General features: G+C 39.5%; 1 non-coding gene across 1 annotated transcript; it reads right to left on the reverse strand.

Annotated features, from left to right (window-relative positions):
- Window positions 1–3,705: 3,705 nt before the first annotated feature.
- On the reverse strand, window positions 3,706–3,809 carry LOC130977915 (small nucleolar RNA R71). The gene has a single exon (XR_009085585.1). It is a non-coding gene; the product is annotated as a small nucleolar RNA R71 (small nucleolar RNA).
- Window positions 3,810–5,383: the final 1,574 nt, after the last annotated feature.

Below are 5,383 nucleotides of genomic sequence, written 5' to 3' on the forward strand. Positions count from 1 at the left end.
GTGATGAGCGGATAATTTGTACCCTTTTTGGCATTATTTTTAGTATGTTTTTAGTATGATCTAGTTAGTTTTTAGTATATTTTTATTAGTTTTTAGTTAAAATTCACTTTTCTGGACTTTACTATGAGTTTGTGTGTTTTTCTGTGATTTCAGGTATTTTCTGGCTGAAATTGAGGGACCTGAGTAAAAATCTGATCCAGAGACTGAAAAGGACTGCAGATGCTGTTGGATTCTGACCTCCCTGCACTCGAAGTGGATTTTCTGGAGCTACAGAAGCTCAATTGACGCGCTCTCAACGGCGTTGGAAAGTAGACATCCTGGGCTTTCCAGCAATATATGATAGTCCATACTTTGCCCAAGATTTGATGGCCCAAACCGGCGTTCAAAGTCACCTCAAGAAATTCCAGCGTTAAACGCCGGAACTGGCACCAAAATGGGAGTTAAACGCCCAAACTGGCATAAAAGCTGGCGTTTAACTCCAAGAAGAGTCTCTACACGAAAATGCTTCATTGCTCAGCCCAAGCACACACCAAGTGGGCCCGGAAGTGAATTTTTATGTCATTTACTCATCTCTGTACACCCTAGGTTACTAGTTTCCTATATATAGGACCTTTTACTATTGTATTTTCATCTTCGGACATCTAGTTCTTAGATCAGATCTTGGTTCTTCTGGTTCCCTCTCTGGGGCCGAAACCAATGATCACACTATCACTTATGTATTTTCAACGGTGGAGTTTCTACACACCATAGATTAAGGTGTGGAGCTCTGCTGTACCTCGAGTATTAATGCAATTACTATTGTTCTTCTATTCAATTCCGCTTGTTCTTTGTCCAAGATATCACTTGTTCTTCAACTGATGAATGTGATGATCCGTGACACTCATCATCATTCTCACTTATGAACAAAGTGACTGACAACCACTTCTGTTCTACAAGCAAACAAGGCTCTAGTGTTTATCTCTTGGATTCCTGATACACGATGCATGGTTGATCGCCTGACAACCGAGTGCTCGCCTGACAAACGAGCCAGCCATTCCGTGAGATCAGAGTCTTCGTGGTATAGGCGAGAACTGATGGCGGCATTCAAGAGAATCCGGAAGGTCTAACCTTGTCTGTGGTATTCTGAGTATGATCCAATGATTGAATGACTGTGATGTGCTTCAAACTCCTAGCAGGCGGGGCGTTAGTGATAGACGCAAAAGAATCACTGGATTCTATTCCGGCCTGACCGAGAACCGACAGCTGATTAGCCATATGCTGTGACAGAGCATAGGAACATTTTCACTGAGAGGATGGGAGGTAGCCACTGACAACGGTGAAACCCTTGCATAAGCTTGCCATGGAAAGGAGTAAGAAGGATTGGATGAAGACAGTAGGAAAGCAGAGAGACGGAAGGGAAGGCATCTTCATACGCTTATCTGAAGCTCTCACCAATGATATACATAAGTATCTCTATCTTTATCTTTATGTTTTATTCATTCAACATCTATACCCATTTGAGTCTGCCTGACTGAGATTTACAAGGTGACCATAGCTTGCTTCATACCAACAATTTCCGTGGGATCGACCCTTACTCGCGTAAGGTTTATTACTTGGACGACCCAGTGCACTTGCTGGTTAGTTGTGCGAAGTTGTAGTGATCACAATTTCGTGCACCAAGTTTTTGGCGCCGTTGCCGGGGATTGTTCGAGTATGGACAACTGACGGTTCATCTTGTTGCTTAGATTAGGTATTTTTCTTCAGAGTTCTTAAGAATGAATTCTAGTGTTTCAAAGGTGATGTTCTTATCATCACCAAAGCTGATTGATTCTCATCAATTTAGCTCTTGAATGCAATGTCCTGCTGAAGCTTGGCCGGCCATGTCTAATTCCTTTAGACTAAAGCTTTAGACTAACATTGCATGCTTCCTGGAATTCTCATTAAGAATTTTGATACCTTTATTTTCCTTTTCACTTAATTTTCGAAAAAGCACAAAAAAAAATTACAAAATCATAAAATTCAAAAATATGTCTTGTTTGAGTCTAGAGTCTCATCTTAAGTTTAGTATCAATTGCATGTTTCTGTTCTTATTGCATTCATGCATGTGTCCTCATTGATCTTCAAGTTGTTCTTGATGATTTCCTTGTTTTGATCTTTGAATTCTATTGACTTGAGTGTTTTGTTATATGCATTCTCATTTTGTTAGTGTCAATGGTATAGAAACTGCTAAGTTTGGTGTCTTGCATGCATTATTATTTGATTTTAGTTGCATTTTGATTATTCCTTATTATTAAAAATCCAAAAATATTTTTAATTTGTGTCTTTTCAAGTCAATAATACAGAGAATTGAAGATTCAGAACATACTGCAGAGGAATCACACAGAAAAAGCTGGGCATTCAAAAATGCCCAGTGAAGAAGACAGACTGGCGTTTAAACGCCAGCCAGGGTGCCTGGCTGGGCGTTTAACGCCCAAAAGGGTAGTAGTTTGGGCGTTAAACGCCAGAATGTGCACCATTCTGGGCGTTTAACGCCAGGATGGCACAAGGGGGAAGATTTTGTTTCTCAAATCAATTTTTTTTCAAGTTTTCAAAGTTTTTCAAAATCAAATCTTTTTCAAATCATATCTTTTCAATCAAATGTTTTCAAAATCAATTTCTTTCCTTTTTTCAAAGATACTTACTAACAATTAATGATTTGATTGAACATCTCAAGTTTGTTACCTTTTCTGTTGAGAAAGGTTTAATGTTTGAATCATATCTTTTCTTGTTAGGCAAGTCATTAATTTCTAAAATCAAATCTTTTTTTTAAAATGTTTTTCAAATCATATCTTCTTAACCACATCTTTTTCAAAATAATTTTCAATCAAATCTTTTTAATTTCTAATTTCAAAATCTTTTTCAAAAATCACTTGATTTCTTTTCCACTCTTATTTTCGAAAATCAATTAAGTGTTTTTCAAAATGTTTTCAAAATCTTTTACTTAATTTTCGAAAATTACTTCCCTTCTTCTCACATCTTTCTATTTATGGACTAACACTATTCCTTAATGCAAAATTCGAACTCCATCTTCTTTGATAAGTTCGAATTTTCTACCTCTGTCTTCCATTTTTCTTCCTCTGACACCTCAAGGAATCTCTATACTGTGACATAGAGGATTCCATATTTTCTTGTTCTCTTCTCTTTCATATGAGCAGGAACAAAGACAAAGGCATTCTTGTTGAAGCTGACCCTGAACCTGAAAGGACCTTGAAGCGAAAGCTAAGAGAAGCTAAGGCACAACTCTTTATTGAGGACCTGACCGAATTCTTCAAAGAAGAAGAAGACATGGCAGCCGAAAACAACAAATGCCAACAATACAAGGAAGGTGCTGGGTGACTTTACTGCACCTACTCCCGACTTCTATGGGAGAAGCATCTCTATCCCTGCCATTGGAGCAAACAACTTGAGCTTAAGCCTCAATTAGTTTCTCTAATGCAACAGAATTGCAAGTTCCATGGACTTCCATTGGAAGATCCTCATCAGTTTTTAGCTGAATTCTTGCAAATCTGTGACACAGTCAAGACTAATGGGGTTGACCCTGAGGTCTAAAGACTGATGCTATTCCCTTTTGCTGTAAGAGACAGAGCTAGGACATGGTTGGACTCTCAACCTAAAGAAAGCCTGGACTCTTGGGAAAAGCTAGTCAATGCCTTCTTGGCAAAGTTCTTTCCACCTCAAAAATTGAGTAAGCTTAGAGTGGAAGTCCAAACCTTCAGACAAAAGGATGGAGAATCCCTCTATGAAGCTTGGGAATGATACAAACAATTAATCAGAAAATGTCCATCTGACATGCTTTCTGAATGGAGCATCATAGGTATTTTCTATGATGGTCTCTCTGAACTATCCAAGATGTCTTTGGATAGCTCTGCTAGAGGATCTCTTCATTTGAAGAAGACGCCTACAGAAGCTCATGAGCTAATTGAAATGGTTGCAAATAACCAATTCATGTACACTTCTGAAAGGAATCCTGTGAACAATGGGGTAAATCAGAAGAAAGGAGTTCTTGAGATTGATACTCTGAATGCCATTTTGGCTCAGAACAAGATATTGACTCAACAAGTCAATTTGATTTCTCAAAGTCTGTCTGGAATGCAAAGTGCACCAAGCAGTACTAAGGATGCTTCATCTAAGGAAGAAGCTTATGATCCTGAGAACCCTTCAATGGAAGAGGTGAATTACCTAGGAGAACCCTATGGAAACACCTATAATTCTTCATGGAGAAATCACCCAAATTTCTCATGGAAGAATCAAGAGAAACCTCAACAAGGTTTCAACAACAATAATGGTGGAAGAAACAGGTTTAGCAATGGCAAGCCTTTTCCATCATCTTCTCAGCAACAGACAGAGAATTCTAAGCAGAACCCCTCTGACTTAGCAACTATGGTCTCTGATCTAATCAAAACCACTCAAAGTTTCATGACTGAAACAAGGTCCTCCATTAGGAATTTGGAGGCACAAGTGGGACAGCTGAGCAAGAAAGTTACTGAACTCCCTCCTAGTACTCTCCCAAGCAACACAGAAGAAAATCCAAAAGGAGAGTGCAAGGCCATCAACATGGCCGAATTTGGAGAGGAAGGAGAGGAAGTGAGCGCCACTGAGGAAGACCTCAGTGGGCGTGCACTAGCCTCCAATGAGTTCCCCAATGAGAAACCATGGGAATCTGAGGCTCAAAATGAGATCATAGAGATTCCATTGGACTTACTTCTGCCTTTCATGAGCTCTGATGAGTATTCTTCCTCTGAAGAGGATGAGTATGTCACTGAAGAGCAAGTTGCTAAATACCTTGGAGCAATCATGAAGCTAAATGACAAGTTATTTGGAAATGAGACTTGGGAGAATGAACCCCCTTTGCTCACCAAAGAACTGGATGACTTGTCTAGGCAGAAATTACCTCAAAAGAGACAAGATCCTGGGAAGTTTTCAATACCTTATACCATAGGCACCATGACCTTCAAGAAGGCTCTGTGTGACTTAGGGTCAAGTGTAAACCTCATGCCTCTCTCTGTAATGGAGAAGCTAAGGATCTTTGAGGTGCAAGCTGCAAAAATCTCATTAGAGATGGCAGACAACTCAAGAAAACAAGCTCATGGACTTGTAGAGGATGTTTTGGTGAAGATTGAAGACCACTACATCCCTACTGATTTCATAGTACTAGAGACTGGGAAGTGCATGGATGAATCTATCATCCTTGGCAGACCCTTCCTAGCCACAGCAAAAGCTATGATTGATGTTGATAGAGGTGAACTGATCATTCAAGTGAATGAAGAATCCTTTGTATTTAAGGCTCAAGGATATCCCTCTGTCACCATGGAGAAGAAGCATGAAGAGCTTCTCTCAAATCAGAGTCAAGCAGAGCCCCCACAAT

This window comes from Arachis stenosperma, chromosome 4, assembly GCF_014773155.1.
Source record: "Arachis stenosperma cultivar V10309 chromosome 4, arast.V10309.gnm1.PFL2, whole genome shotgun sequence".
Classification (NCBI taxonomy): Eukaryota; Viridiplantae; Streptophyta; class Magnoliopsida; order Fabales; family Fabaceae; genus Arachis; species Arachis stenosperma.